This window comes from Mastacembelus armatus, chromosome 20, assembly GCF_900324485.2.
Source record: "Mastacembelus armatus chromosome 20, fMasArm1.2, whole genome shotgun sequence".
NCBI classification, from domain to species: domain Eukaryota; kingdom Metazoa; phylum Chordata; class Actinopteri; order Synbranchiformes; family Mastacembelidae; genus Mastacembelus; species Mastacembelus armatus.
In genome coordinates, this window is record NC_046652.1 from 19,091,623 (window position 1) to 19,108,718 (window position 17,096).

The following is a 17,096-nucleotide window of genomic DNA, read 5'->3' on the forward strand; positions in this document are numbered from 1 at the left end:
GTTATTTCACACAGTAAATACGTCACTGGATCAGGAGAACTCTCCCTCAGATTGTAGACTGATTTCATGTATTACTCATTAACTGACTGGTTGATCCACCAAAAAAGGATCTGGTGCCCCAAATTATTAAGATGCTTTATGATCTTCATGATTCATAAACTAGACATGATGAACCTTCATGTTCAATACATGTATATATTTCAATTCACTACACCGCTGAAACGTGATGCCTGGAAAATGCAAGTTTCCAGATATTTGGCTCAGCAAAGAAGATTAGAAAGAAAGTCTGGCCAGAGATCCAAAGGACCATCACTTGTCCAGGTCCAGAGCCTGTTGTCAACCTGTCAAAGTGGAGGGAGAAGCAGCTGGATCTACACACAAGACGGCACTTGGGGAGTCGGAAGCAGGTCGGTCCATAGAAATGTTGATTGAATGTTGGCTGCCAGCTGTTTTTAGCTCTTATTGAAATGTGAGTCCTGAAGGCTGTTGAGTTGATGTGGAGACATTTGCACCAGTGGGGAGTCCAAGATGGCGTCCTGCTAACTGGACTTTGGCTGAGCTCAGCTGACAAACTTTTATCCCGGCATATATTTCATTCTTTCAAGTTATATTCACGGAAAATGATCCACATCTACCTCTGAGACTCAAACAGGAAGTCGACCGCTGATAGAAGGAGAGATATGTCGTGCATTTCGCAGCACTCTGACAAGATGGACGTCCATACCCAGCAAACGTGCCCTTTTGGGGCCCCTGTGGGGCCACTGTGGGCAAAAAAATGGGCCCGGTTAGGGCAGCCCGGTGTGGACCCCGTTACCATAGTGAAATGTGGGGCACATGCAGGCCCCACACTATCGGGCCCAGGTGGGGCCCTAATGGGCAGCCCACACCCAGCCTGTAGTGTGGGCTGCCCACAGTAAGCAGAGTGGGAACCCAGTGGGCCCCACAGTCAACCCACACCCATTAACCTGCAGTGGCCCCACCTGAGCCCCACATTTCACATGTGGCTGCACCATGTGCAGATTTTTTGCCCTGCATGTTTTCTGAGACCATCCTCTCATGCTCAGAGTATATCCACAGTATGCACGGACCTTACTGGTCTATGTGCAGTTGGGAAACTGTGAGCATGTCCACTCTAGCCCAGACACTTGAAAATAATAATATAATAATAGGAAATAAATGTGATGATGTGTTTCACTAGAAGTTGATCTACAGAAGATTAGGAACAGTGACAACATTAAATGAACTGCTGAAGTCTACATTTTAAAAACACAGCTCTATAAAATGTTGACATGTATGGAAAGGAAAACTAAAATAAGGAATGGATCATAGAATGCACATACTGTGTGCTGCATGCCCACAGTTACTATACAGTACTGTTGGTACAGGACAGACTGACCTAAACTGGATCCACAACATTAAAATCACTGTGTATGCAGAATTACTGCAGTTGTTGAAAGTAGTACCAGCCTAGAAAGAGTAATGTGTTTTGAATAGTTACATTTAATCAATGAAAAGTGAATATCTGAAGGAAATCAATTCTTTTCTAAAGAACAATAAAGAACACAATCAATAACAAATCTAAACATCAAATCTATCAGTCTATTTTTTTCTCTCCTCTTCTTCCACCATCTCTGTCCCTGGCATTGCGGAGCCACACCTTGATTGCAGTCTCCACTTCTGACTCTGTGGCACGGCTGCTTTTTGTAACAGCATCTAAGCAAGAAATAAGATGATGGAGATAAAAAAACCAAAGGTTGTACAAAATATAGTCGTCACAGGGGCACAAGGGTTATGGGATGAAAGAGAAGATGACATCCAACTAAATTATAATGTTCCTACTGTTGATTGCAACTGCTGTCATTCTCTTATTTAGCTCCAACTCAATGTGCAATATCATGGTCTTGAATTTGTCTCCACTTGGAAAACTGCGTAGTTCCACTCTATACATTTGAATCTATACGTCCATAAACATCATATAAACATAGCAGCTAGTTCTGCCATATAATATGTTCCACATGTCCAGGCAATATGTAGTTGGCTGTACATGTGGCTATGGAAGATTCAGCCCTGATTAGTTTATTAACAGGAGTGCATTGCAGGATGGTCATTGGTGTTTGCTGTGGCCATGAATGAGGTGAGTAGGATCACTACATCTTCCTGTTACCACCTGAAAAACATTGCTAGAATAAAAGGTTTTCTGTCTAAACAAGATGCAGAAAAACTTGTTCATGCATTTATCTTCAGTAGCTCAGATTATTGGAATGGCTGTTTACAGGTCTTAGCAAAAAGTCAATCAGGCAGCTGCAGCTAGTCCAGAATGCTACTGCCAGAGTCCTTCCAAACACCAGGAAACTGGACCATATCACACCAGTTCTCAGACCACTACACTGGCTTCCCGTTAGTCAAAGGATAGATTTTAAAATCTTATTGCTAGTTTATAAAGCACTAAATGGTTGTGGATCAAAATATATCCAAGATGTATTAGTTCCCTATGAGGTTTCCAGACCCCTCAGGTCATCTGGGACAGGTCTACTGTGTGTTCCCAGAACCAGAACCAAACAAAGTGAAGCAGCATTCAGTCACTATGCTCCTCACCTGTGGAACAAACTTCCTGAACACCTGAGGTCTGCTCCAACTGTCAGCTCATTCAAACCAGGACTGAAAACCCTGTTGTTTCCTGCTGCCTTCAAATAATTGTTCCTCCTTGTTTCCTTAATGTGCTTTGACATCTTATTTGAATTGACTTTATTTGATCTAAATGTATTTGATGTTAAATGTCTTTGTTTTCAGATGCTCTTTTCCAGACTTTTAATGGAACTATCTGCCTTGTAAAGCACTTTGAGTTGCGTAGTGTATGAATGGTGCTATACTAATACATTTGCCTTGCCCAGGAAGCAAAGACAGAAATGTAGGTGGCTTTGATCATGATCATCATACTAAACATAAAAATGTGAACACTGCAGACTTCATTTACATTGAAAAGGGAATTGTAGTTAGTCTGATTCTCATGTTCACTTCACCTGGTTCCTAAACCTTTTGTAAGGGATTATCAGGCACCATCCAGGGACCAAAGTCCCATCGGGGACGACGTCAGCACGACACAGTTAATTGTAGTTTAGCTGAGCTACTGGCTGAGCCACATTATCACAAGTTCAGTGCATGAATGACAAGTGAGGAACTACCTGCTCTTTGTGTCCTGACTATGCAGCTTTACCAACTGGGCTACCTGTTGGGAAATGACGTTCGCTTCAATGTGCTTATTTTCTTCTACAGCTCAGTATTGATATGAATGAAATAATTGATATGAGCTGATATGAATGAAGTATCTGTCTATCTATCTATCTATGGCCTTAAGGCATTTATACCTATTACAATTGGAATGTGTATATTGTAATACGTATAAAATGTGCTGATTCTTCTATTGTGATTAGATGAATTAGAGAAAATGTGACAAAGGTGCTGGTTGGCTAAAGTTTTCAAGATATTCCATGATAAAGACTAATAATTATTATTATATACACAGGCCAGTATATTCAGCTACAACGGAGGGGGGTGTCTGATGATCATGATGCCTCCTAACTTCTCAACAAATTACGGCAGAACCATGAAAATGGTCCCACATGACAGTTTATAAATGTATTTTCACTTTGGTTCTAAAGATTATTCCCTAACTGTAATCTGTGATTATCACATGTCCAGGTTCTGGTGGTGATTTTGGTAAATAACTGGTCCGGGTGTGGGTGTGGTTATCCACTTTGTTTTAAGGGTGGAGTTCTCAGACAGCGAGGACACAGCAACAGTTGTTATGTGGAAGCTTGTAAATGTGTGATGGACAGTACAAGATAATACACAGTTACTATTGGACATGCTGTACTTTGTCATCACTGGTTATTACTGTCAGTTTGTCTGGTTACTAGAGGTTGATGACATAGGAGAGGATATGCTGAAGAATTCTGTGCACACAGACAGTGAAGACATTCAGCTTTAATCCAAGGGGCTTGACAAAAGTGCAAATGATGGGACAAAGTAACACATGGATGAAAATCCTTTGCAGAACATGACTGCTTGAAGTCTGAAACCCATGGACATGACTAAATGCAGTTTCCTCCTATGAGATGCTCTGCCAGGCCTTTAGTGCAGCTGCCTTCATCCACTGCTTGTTTGTGGGTTAGTGTTATTTACTAAGGTGACTATAATAACCCACACCAAGAGTGACCAGACTGAGCATCTCCTCTACAGTGCATGACCCTGTGGATAGTTAGATCTGGTTAACTAGCTAGGCCAGTCTGTATTTGTGAAAACAACTATCTTGATTTTAGTTTCTATTATAATCAGAAGCACAGAACTCGTATATTTGAATGGAATAAAAATATGGAATTAGGCCTTTAAAATGAAATCCAATCTTTTGTTATATCCCTGTCAGACCTTCTTGCACATGATCATCACATACTGTACCTATGACTGCCCTGCAGACCAGCATGTCACCAAAGGCCAACTTCTGGCCAGAGCCCCTCCAGCACAACTGTTGGGCCAATGGTGTGGTTACCATTCGGACCGTGACCCGCCTTGTGGTCCATGTTGGGTTGGAACCTCCGGTCGCTGACAGATACTTTACCTAAATTGTGGTTCTAAAAATAAGTCCATGATTCATAAAGTGTGTTTTTTGAAAAAGTCCAATGCACCACATCCTTGTAGCAGCCTGCTCTTTAAGCCTTGCACCACCTGGATGTGGCCCAGGCTGCTCAAAGGTAGATGTTTGCCTTCTGGTGAGATGGCAGCTGTAGAGTTCCGGTCGGTGAGGGTCATAAGCAGCTGCTTAATTACAGACACTTGTTCTTTGAGATGTTCCAGCTGAGAGATGATATGTCTTTCTGTTGCTGTCAGTGCAGAGCATTACAATACATCTTACAGTCTTATTTCACATGACATATCTTTATTTTATTGACATTACTTTGTAGAAACCTGTTTCCACTTTAACATTAAAGAGATTTCTTTGGTCAAACAAACCAAATTATATTGACAATGGCTGATTTATAAAATATCAAAGGGTAAAATATCCAAGGGGCTGAATCATTTATAGGCTCTGTATATTACAGTGGGAACACATCAACTCATTTTGCTTCATTTGTGCAACTTCATTGCTTTTTACAACACTTACAACTAATTACTGGCCTTGCAGACAAGGTGGGTGCTGAGGAAGAGGCTGGTGGACTTGGTGGGTTTGTTTGAGTTGGTGACATGGGTGGGTCTAGCAGAGCTGGTGGGGCCTGTGGAGTCGGTGGAGTCGGTGGAGAGGGTCTATGTGGAGTTCTAATGTCCTCCTCGTCAGTAGACTGCTGGTATTCTTGATACCGAGAGTTAGGTCTGGTAGGTATAAAATCACAGTGATGAATTATTTTGAATATATTTGTATGTGTGCATGGAATTGCTAGAGTAGCCTGAAGAATCTGGAAAAACAGGCTTTTTAAGTAAAGTATTCCATATATATATATATATGTATATATATATATATGTATGTATATGTACTGTGATATTTATGTATTTAACAGGTTTATTTAACATTTATATAAACACTATTTACATCACTGATGATATGAGGTGAGGGAGACTTTGTTAATCCCTGAAGGGAAATTCAGGAATCACTACAATGCTCACTACGCTAACATAGTTATTGCACTCATTGGAAGAAAAGATTTTAGGACCTAGTGTTTAAAGATGTGTTTTCATCATATTTGTGCTTTTGTGTGTCGGAGCTTATTCAAATAATAATCAGTGTGAAGAAACCAAACTCACCGTCTTAGTGGATGAAACCGTCCCATCATGCTCTCACTGTCTGAGCTCAGATGAGCGGTTGTCTCTGCCTTCTTTGCCTTTTTTCTGTCTTTCTCATAATCCACTGTAAATGAAGAAAGACACATGTCCACTCTCTGTTTTCATTAAAGCTTTTTGACACCATTTCTTTCTGCCACATGTGGGATTTGGAAAATGTCTTTGTTTCTGCTCCGACAGCAGCAAGAAAAAAGTCAGAATAAAACACTGAATTGTTGTGAAAACACAATTCAAGCATTTACTGTAAAGGCTGGAAAAAGTCTGTGAGCCCTTCAGCCCTGACTATGACATTAACAAAAGAGTCAAGAAACGAGTCAGTAAAACTCCACTAGGAACCAGATTGGAGGTGAGAGTCGGTCAGACGTTGCCTCTTGGCCTGGGCAGTCATCATTAAGGATAAGATGAGTTTTCATTATCACATGTATCTGACAGAAAAAGGTCAGATTGCTGTCCAGATGATGGTCAGTAGTTAGCGATGCAGCAGAATAAGGACATTAAACATCAGAGTGAATGTGGGACTCAATTCCTTCAGACAATGAAAACCCGGGTGTTGAAGTGGGCCAGTCAGAACCAGAAACTGAGCTTATAGCTGCCTAATGATGCCGTTCATTACTTTTATTGTCAATTTAATGCAGAGAACCAGGTGATTCCAAAGGGTCCACGTCAACTGGTCCTAAAGGTGGGCTCTAGTTATTTTATAGCATTGCCATTGACAATAGGAGATTGTGATTTTCCATATGGTTGGAAAGTGTGGATTCAATCTGAGTAACTTAATAAGTCTTGACACCTGTTATAACAGGGCACCTGTTTACCATATATAGGTATTAGACTGTAGACAAACACAGTATTAACTGCAATGGACATGGCAGAAGGACTAATCATGGTGCTAGGGGGAAGAACTCCAATTATATGCCAGCTTCATACATGTTTGTGTGCCAGAGCTGGCTCCACTTATGGGTTTTGGAAATGGGACATGCCATTTTAAACTGATGACAGAATTTCCATGGACAAGATCTGTAGCCTTGGCAGCCAAAAATTCAGCAGTGTGATGTAGTTTGAAGATCGGTGGATTTCATGGATTGGCCTTGCCCGCTAGAGGGCGGGGCCTAGTGAAACCAGAAGACGCAGAGCCACACCGAGCGTCTGACGACGATGACGGTCTGGAGATGACACGTCACTGATGTTTTAAATTCTGGCGTATGTGAATTCATAGATCGGTTCCATCAGATGGACGGACATCAAAACGTTTGCAGCTTGAACTGGCCTTTATGCTACAACCAGCTGACACAGGTAAGCTGGATCCCCTCCCTAAATAAATGTGATGTCTGCTTTAGGTGTCTGACATATTCACATTTACATCAACTCAAACATCCTGGTGTCAAAGGGAAACAGTTGATGCAAAGTGGTCAGCCTCACTGGATCAGTCCTGACCCGACCGCCTCGCTGGATCGGTCCTGACCCGACCCCCTCACTGGATCAGTCCTGTCCTGTCCTCTGCTGTAGCACTCTGGTGATGAAGTGTCACCTTGTATTTCTCACAGCTGACAGGATCCACTAGAGGGCAGCAAAGACCAGAATATGACTGAGCCTGACTGATGTGAACACTAATATCCTGCTGATATTTCCTGTGTGGTACCAAAAGGGCCCGTTCTTATTCATCACATGGCTCCTGCTCCTTCACCTACATTGACTTTATGCACATGATGTTCTAGTTTGTTCCCTTTTCCAAACTGTGGATTTGGGAAATGAACAGCACAAATGGTGAACTAGAAAAATGTCTCAATTGTGTCAATGGAATCGATTTTTCTTCAGTCTCAGTAAATTGAAGTGTGTAATATTTCCTGTCAATCTAATGATTGTCTTTACTTTAGGAATAATCCACTTTCTCAGACGTCATCAGGAAAAAGTCTGATGCCAAACTAAGATGAAATATCATGGAAACTGGAATAACATCATCAACCAAATCAACAGGTTGGTTCACCAAATTGTTTCCTAACTTCCAAGGATGTTTCCAGAAAAGATTAGTGAGAGTTGCTCTAAGTAGATGAACTGAACACTCAGCTCCTTTATTTTCTAAACTAAATCTTGGGATCATTTTTGATCTTCATGTATATTTCACATGTAGTTTATCTCCAAATGTCTGAATCAGCCTGATTTGGTGTCTCAGACTTTCCAATGATTGTTTCCAGTTGAATTATTCAATACACACATAAACCAGTGCAGTGAAGTAGCTACAATAAAGAATCATTGGAGATTTTTCAATCTGATCTGACTGGACAAGTTTGCAACAACATAATAATCTTTGACATTTATTCATGTCTCATGTTGTTTCTTTGGATCGGTTGGATTTTGAAATTCCTTCTGTTGAGATGTGATGATCAAACCTTTGGAGTTTTTGATCTTCGCTGTACAAATCTTTTTCTATTCTTGTGTCTTTTAAACCTTCATATGATCCATTTATTGTCCAAACAAATCAATACAAATGCAAATATTTCCTAGAACGACATTATTTAGTGTTTGTTCCAGCTCCAGTGCAGACACCTGGGACTTGAATCTTGTTTCTCTATATTTCAGATCTACTCATTCTAATATGTGAGTCTGAAGATGGAGCATGTCTGCATGTTAAATCTGAACATTTGGAATGAGCTGAAAGTGAACAGAGTCCTAACTCTCCCTGTGATTCAAATGAAACACATGGCTCTCTCCAATGAGCCTCCTCCATTATTATTAGCTGTTAGCTACAGGAAATGATGCTGCAGCTTTAATCTCACTTCACAGAAACTCTGTGCTGTGAAAATGCTGCAGAAACATGTCATTGATGGTCTCATCTACTTTTCCAGTGGGAATTAGTGGTTGACCTTCAGTCAAAGATCTCTGTTAGCTTCATGACATGAGGTGCACATGGACCTGCCCCCTTTCATCACCTGTTTTTAGACCAGTAGAGTTGAAATCTTGGTAGAACTCAGAGCTGCACAGGTTTTGGCATCTGGCTGTGAATATCCATCCATAAGAAACATATTGTGTGTCAATCAGCTGGGGACACAAACTGACATTGACTTGATTCAGCGTCTTAACGGTGAGATGGTGTTTAAGGCCCCACAGGAAGTCCTGACATGAGTCTGATCGGATCTCTGGAATCCTTTAAAGTCCAGAGACCAGATTGAATCGGTGCTGCCTGGAGGTTTATCCATGTCCACACAAACTCATGGTCCTCCATGAAAACAGACACATGCAACATGTCTTTGGTCTCATTATGATGCTGACGCTGAGAGAAAGAAAAAAGGATTTCTACATGAGCCTTTGAATCCAACGATCATCCTTCACTGCTGTTTAATGCACAGTGGTCTCTGCATTTGAAGCATCAGCAGCACGACATGTTTTCTGTGAAATATCTGAGAGCTTTTCTTTTCTGGGCTAAATCCTTCTCCAGGTGTTTTTCTGCCTGTTGAGAAGTTGTTGACATGTCCCAGCTGATGTTCAGACAACAAACTGATGTTGTGTTAACACTGAGCTACAGGACTGGAATAGGCTGCTGAGGAGGAACCGGCTGTTGGTCCCAACAGGTGGATCAGTTGTTTGTCTTTGCTTTTCCAGCCGATGCAAATTGTCGACTGACTGAGGGGGAGAAATAAACAGGAATAAAAACAGGAGAGTAGGAACCACATCATGTGATAAGGAACCAAAGCTAATACACCACTTCTTTCTCTCTCTGTGTCCTTTCAAAGTAAAAGGTCCATCTGGCTGTGCACTATATCCAATATGAGTTTGTATTAGTGTAGAATGTGAATGCATTGACTTCTGAATATCCTGTAATCTGAATATGTCTTTATGCGTCTTAATCTACAGAATGTATTTACCGTAGGAATCTGTTGAGGACAAAATGCCATTTAGTTCTCTGAGAGTGAACTTCTGCTAAATCACCTCCCTCCTCTTGGTCTTTTCTGATCCACTGTGTGATTCTGTCTCGTCTCCCTGCACGTGGACTCAGACTGGGAGTGAGGCTGAGGTTGTGTGTGTGAAAGTGGGACAAAATGGGATTTTCTGTTTGATTGCTGCCCCACTGCAGCTGGATTCAAAACATGTGATGTCTATGTAATATCAGTGGATCAGACCTGCCTGTCTCAGGCCTACATGTGTCTGTTGTGTGTCAGGTGAAGCATAAAACAATATCAAATACAGCTGTGATCTGTGATTATTTCCTGTGGGAAGCTTCGGGCGTTTACGCTCGTGTCCCTCGGACCGGGCCGCCGTCACGGACGTGTCGGTCCAAAGGGTCGTCGATCGGCGCTGAGGTCCAGCTGGAGTCACGGAGACATGAAGGTGGACCAGAAGGTGTTTTTCAAAGCCCAAGGAACAGCACATTGTCCTCACTGTTCACTGTGAGTTTAGAAAAGAGCAGCCTGCCACGTCTTTATTGTTGTTGTTACTGGACAATATAGAGTCTGAGAAAGATCTTTGTTATGGACAGAAGCTGAAGAGACTGATGACAACAAGGAAATCATAGAAGCTACTTCCTCCTCCTCTAAAGTGTGAGACTAAAGTCCTTGTCACACTTTGAGCTTTGAGTTCTTCTAGTTCTTCTTAGTGAAACAATGAATGAAAAACACATAATGACATCAAACTAAAAACAAACTCAGTTTCAAAGATCCAATGAATATTTTGGCAGGATTGACATTTGAATTCAGTTTATTTCCAAACCACAAACTATAATGACTCTAATTATTACTTCTAAATTAGTGATGATGATAAATATTAGTGATGAGAACAGATCCAGCCTAATTGGAGTCTGTGAATGTTTCATGTCACCTGTGTTTTATTGGGCTAAACTCTGTTTTAAGTCGTGTTTCCTCGTTAAGACTCAGGATTTGTTTTCCAAAGGCTGCTGGTTGTTAAGAAAAGCTTTATAGACTGATCCTCATGGTGGAATGAGGTTTTTAGGGAGGACCACTGGATGTTTGGGGTCAAATATCTGCCCATAAAACACGAGACTGGATATTATCAAATAAATGACATGAAGTCATGACCAGATTATGACTCCAATTATTATTAAAACCATCAGATTCATTAGTGTCGGTGCATTTATTTCTTTAGACACATTCATTTTATATGAATTTTTATATATTGAGGGTTTTTGCTCAGTAGTTTCCAGGTCATGTGAAATGTGCCAGTGAAAACCGACGCTGACGCCTGATTGGTCAGCAGCTCTCTCTCTCTCTCTGTCACACAGACACACAGGTAAACACAGGGGGCGGAGCCACAGGGATCAGGTGACCCAGGTACCTGAGAACAGGCGTTCAGACTCCATTTAGAGACGACAGAGCAGAAGGAGGAGACGTGGCTGAGGCAGGTGAGTGTTGATCCAACGTTGTTCTCTTCCTGTCACAGAGTCTGAGTGTTAGCACTTTGGTTCAGGTTAAGGCCAGAGTTAGACTGAGCTCAGGCTGAGGGACCAGGGAAGGTTTTACCAGGGACCTCACATCTGTGTGTGTTTAATGTGACTGGGACTGACCTGAACAGTCAGTGTTTCCCTCTCAGAAACTTCCCTCTAAACCACGTCCCAGAGATCAAAGGTCCATCAGGTTCCAAAGGTCTGGTACTTTACGATCTAAAGGCTTTTACCAGGCAGGTGGATTTAGAAAAACCTGATCAGATGAAGTGAACTCCTTTTAAAAACAGATGTAAAACCCTTTAATTTAAAGACACAAAAGCAGACGTTTGTGTTTTTACTCTGATTCAGTTCTGTTCCAGTTTTTTGTGAGGACCAGTACTATGGCAGTGAGGACCTTAGGGTTGATCCTCACTTTGTCAGAGCCACTTGGGGTGTCAGCACTTTGTGTTAGGTTAGGGTAAGTGACAAGTGAAAGCTGCGAGTGAACAAAACATTTATGGGTGTGTGTTTTATGAGGGTCCTGACAGAAAGAGCTGAACAAACATATGAGCCTTCCCTCTAAACCACATCCCAGAGATCAAAGGTCCATCAGGTTCCAAAGGTCTGGTACTTTACGATCTAAAGGCTTTTACCAGGCAGGTGGATTTAGAAAAACCTGATCAGGTGAAGTGAACTCTGTTTAAAGAGCAGTGTAAAATGTTTGGTGGTCTAAATGCTGCTTTAAATAATTCTTCCCAGAAATAGAAATAGAAATGTCCTGATAGTGTTTTGTTATTCCAGCTCTCTAAAGCACAAGTGCAGCTGTTACTGTCCATAACAACATAAATGTCTCTCTGCTGAAACCTACATACGAAGACTTTAAAGAGTTTAGTTGAGGTGCAAACAGTTTGGCCTTTAGCGTCACAGTCCACAGGCTGTATCATCACTGTAGTCCAGGTTCCTGTTCAGGCTTTAAGGTCTTTAAATAGGATCATCGGAGACCGGCCGGATTCGGCTCTTTTCCGATCTCGTGTGTGACGTTGAATTTAGTTGGATCAGGGTTCGGCATCTTCCCAGCAGGGACAGAGACTGATGCTGTACAGTTTCCTCTGCACAAGTACAACAGTATTAGCAATAAAATCCAGCTGAAGTAGTAAAAGTAGTCACTAAGCAGAAAACCAACTAAAGTATCAGAGAAATATTGTGCAGTCCAAAGTCCAAGCTCTGTCTCTGTAATGTAGTTCTGTAGAAAGTAGCAGTGAATGGGAAAGTACTCAAGTCCAAATACCTCAAATACCTGACCAAGTGCTGTATTTAGTTTCAGCCACTAGATGGAGACACAACATTGTGGTTTTATGTCGTTTTTCTTCTCTCTCAACTTATTTTGTGTCTTTTTGTGTCATTGTTCATCTGTTTCTTGTTGTTTTGCATCTTTTGTGGTTTTGACCTGAGCTCTGTGACTTTCAAACTAGTCTGATGTCCCTTCATCCAGAGACACAGGCCCAAGGGCCCCTGAGCTCTCAGGCCCCTGGTTAATCCAGCCCTGATGATTAGACAGTTTCCAGCAGCAGCTCTATGGACTCTGGGCTCCTCATACACACAGATCAACACATTTGAATGTCATTCAATAAATAGACACTTTCTATGTGACATATTGTGAAGCTGGACTTTGGAGAATAATCCTCCTTTTAGCCAAACAAAACAGTGTAGAGTGTGATCTCTAGTCCCAACTCTGTCTGTCACATATATGAGAACCTGTGCTTATGTCATTATATGCAACATTGGCCTGTGACAGATGCTGATTGTTTCTGCTGTGCTCTTTTTATCAGTTAGAAAGAAAACAACTGTGTTGTCAGTCTTTGACCATGTTTAAAGTGCATTCATTTATGCAAAGCTTGGCTTGATTGGTTCCACAGACTTTCTACATGTGGCCAATTATATTTGGACACTAGAGCCTTTTCTAACCAGTCAAATATGAAACATAACTGTGGTTTTTGTTCTACATGTTCTCTGTATAGAACGTTGGGATCCTGGTAGGAAATGGACAGAAGAAGCTGCATCAGTGTGTGTGTGTGTGTGTGTGTGTGTGTGTGTGTGCGCGCGCGCGTGTGTGTGTGTGTGTGTGTGTGTGTGTGTGCGTGCGTGTGTGTGTGTGTCTGTCTGTTTGTGTCTGTATGTGTGTGTGTGTGTGTGTGTGTGTGTGTGTGTGTGTGTGTGTGTGTGTGCGTGCCTGTGTGTGTGTGTGTGTGTCAGGAAACATTCCTAACATGCCCTTGATGATCTTCTGAACAAAGGTGTGTCCTCAGCCTGAACTGTTTCCTCATACTCTTCTCACCTGTTCACGCCTCCTGAATCACACAGGTGATTTCCAGTAAATGGAAAGGGGCGGGGCCACAGTGAGTAACCAATCAAAGCACAGAGGCTGCAGCTGTTTGATCAGAAAACATTGGAAGAGGACAGAGGAGACCTGGAGACCTGTGAGTACTGATCCAATTTTATGTTTCCTCTCAGACTTTATCAGAGTCATGTGGTTTCTCAGCCTGATAGAAAGTGATGTCAGTAACTCTGACACATCTGGATCTGGATTTAAAGGGTTGAGGGTGGTCTCTGGTCTGTCAGGGTCTTGTGATGTCAGTGATGTCAGTCACTCTGACACATCTGGATCTGGATTTAAAGGGGTGAGGGTGGTCTCTGGTCTGTCAGGGTCTTGTGATGTCAGTGATGTCAGTAACTCTGACACATCTGGATCTGGATTTAAAGGTTCTATCTGTTTAGTTTCTTTTCAGTCATTTTGTAGAGGTGAGAACTCTGACACAAAACATGTTGTTGTTGTTGTTTTTATGTAATAATCGAAAAATATAATGTCAGACCTTCTTGGGGGGTCAGGTTCTGGTTGGTGGGTCCAAAAATCAGCCTTAAAGGTCCAGCACACCTACAGTAAAATATTCCAAACGACATGACTGCCTCATTGCCAAGTCATACAGCAATTTGAAATGACAGTCAACAAGTATGTGGCCTCACATCTGTGTGTGTCTGTGGCTGTTGGTTAATGTGTTTGGCTGGGACTGACCTGAACACACTGGTCTGACTTCATTCCAGGACCAGGAGCGTCTTCAGTCTGACACTGAGTCTCTAACCCTCACTGACAGTCTCAGATAAACACTAATGTTGTTACTGCAGCGTTTGTCCTGAAGCTTCAACAGGAGAGTCAGAGACCAGACAACAAGGAGGCTCATCAGGCTTCACTTCAGTCCTGACAGAGGAGCCAGAGGAGTCTTTGACTCAGACTCAGTCCTGGACCACAGACAGTAGAAGCAGCTTCATCATGTCAACTTTTCTGTCAACAAAGTGAAACAGTCAAACAGCAAATTCAACTACACATCTGTTCTCGTTACAGCTGAAGGTCAGAGGTCAGCTTTGAAAGGAATAAAGTCCCTCATTGGTTTCAGTCAGTCCAACACTGGAGAACTGATCCCTGAGCTGCCTGACCTCTGACCCCCACACTGAAGCTCCATAGACCCGGTGACTTCAGTCTGTGGGTGATCCTCCTCAACTTGATGTCTCTGGTAGGATCAGTAGGACAGTGAGGAGAGGACAGAAAACACCTTAGGATGTTCTATGTGTCCAGGTATATGACAGGTCAGGGTTGGACTGTGGTCTTGTTGTGGAGCCCTGAAGATTTATGACCCCATGGCCTTATGACATCGTTTTTGGGGTCACATGACAGGACAGACTATACACATCACATGACAGAGATATCTGGCATCTCCACCAAGCCACAGGAAGTGATGCAAACCAAGATGAACTAGGTAGATAGATCTGAACACTGGAGACACATTTGAAAGATGAACTTCTGAAAATTATTTGGCCTCCAGAGGAACTTGGAACAAATTAATGAAATAATGTTTAGTTGAGGAACATTTGGAGCTTCTTTTATTATTATTATTAGACCAACATCACATGTATCTTCTTATCAGAGTCTTAGGGACTTCCTGTAGACCAGGGATGGCTGCAGCCTCTGGTTTGTGACAAAAATGTGTGTATCACAATAAAATGTGACACCAGCTCTTCTTCATGTGACAGTTACAGAAAAACTTTCTTAGAATCATCCAATCGACGACAATAGAATAGAGACATGTCTTTGGTAGGTTGTGTCGTGTCCTGATGTCCTTCTCACTTTTGGGAAACTAGCAATCTGACTGACTCAAATTTACTAAGTGTAGCTGGCAACCCTCTTCATCAGGATCACAAACATGAGAGAGACCATTGAATCAAAGTGCACAGGTGTTTATTCACACAATACACAGTACAGACAAGGTGAGTTACCCTGGGGTAGACTGACAATGCTTCTGAAGCTCCCAGCTTTATACCTATGGTCAAGGGTTCGATCTACGCCCCTTGACCCACCTCTTTTCATTTCAAAGTTATGTCCATTTACGACCACCTTTACCCAAGTCTTCTGCTAGGGCTGGGTGTGATCCCCCCCCCCTTTTTTTTCCCAGTGCTTGGTTGGATCCCTGGATACATACAGTGATATATGACACACATTATCATGTACTCATCTTTCCCATATCTGGTTTTGCTGCAGAGCATTTATACGCACACATGTCCTGTTGAGGTCCCACATTATCTCTCTGTGCTTAATGCTTTTCTCTATATGACATATGACTTGTCAGAATTTTACACACATTACGTAGTTTGCCTAAGTGCGGCCTTAATCCCCCAGATTGTATACACAACAGTTGTCAGTCAGTAGAGTCTGTGCATGTGTTTGAAAAAGGGCCCAAATCCTCCACTGTCACTGTCATTGTTGAGACATATGAGGAGTCGATGGAAAAACACTAAATATCTGAGTCTTTGTTAGTTGAACTAATTGTGTTTTAGATCCAAACTAATGTGAAGACATGACAGTCATTGTTTTTGCAGCCCTGGTACAAATACTGCAGGGTTGGATCAGGTTTGTTATCAGCAGACTGAACCTGCTTCTTTGCATCCTGATCCACTGCTGGTCTCTGGACTGAATGTCCCCATAACATAAAGACAGAGACTGTGTCAGTGAGCTGGGAGAGACTCTGAGAACTTCCTGTGATGTTGTTGACTTCCTGTTTGTGTTGCAGAGCGTCCACTCACTGCCACATGTGAAGAAGAGCAAAGTGTGAAGTCAGACTCCATTTTAAAGTCCACAGAGAAGAAGAAGGAGGAAACAGGAAGTGGGAAGCAGGGTGAGTGTTAATATGACACCTGCACATATTGATCCATGTCATTGATGAATGTTGGGATTGAGTCTGGTTTAGACTTGTGTTTCCTGACGTCACAGTCACACTGTGTCTCTGGGATGGTTCCATCAAACTAATGTCCAATCAATAAGAAGCTGCTGCCGTTACAGGGGGACAGTTGACTGGGTTTGTTCCTCTGGTCTCCAGGGTCCCTGGTGTCCCTCTCAGACCACAGAAGATGAGTCTTTGTGGGGGGGAAGAGGAGGACAGACCAGGGTCTGCAGGATCCAGCTGTCTGTCCATGAAGAGTGACTGGTCCAAAGATCATCCTCCAAACATCAGTCCTGGATCTGGACCCTCAGACCCAAAGTAAGAGCCTGCTGTATACTGTACTAGGTGTGGACTACTGAGTTGCATCCCCTGACTTTGAAATAGCAAAAAGACTCCAACACAGATTTTCTTCTCACTTTAATATGGGAACATCTGGACCAGCTGAATGTGCATTGATGACAAATCTGGGTTTCTTTCCTTTCAAAGTAAGAGCATGGTTTGCACTTTACATTTCACTTGAAAGACTGAAACAGCAGCTGGAATAAGGGTCAAAACAGGACTTTGATCCATTCAGCATCAGGACCACAATCATCTTTATTGTCTCATACAAGTTGAAATGAAAGTTAGTTTGA

General features: G+C 42.2%; 1 protein-coding gene and 1 pseudogene across 1 annotated transcript in view; one reads left to right on the forward strand and one right to left on the reverse strand.

Annotated features, from left to right (window-relative positions):
* Positions 1-17,096, forward strand: part of LOC113121849 (uncharacterized) — a 1,077,549-nt gene that overhangs the window by 828,969 nt on the left and 231,484 nt on the right.
* Positions 1-17,096, reverse strand: part of LOC113121854 (uncharacterized) — a 957,344-nt pseudogene that overhangs the window by 663,781 nt on the left and 276,467 nt on the right.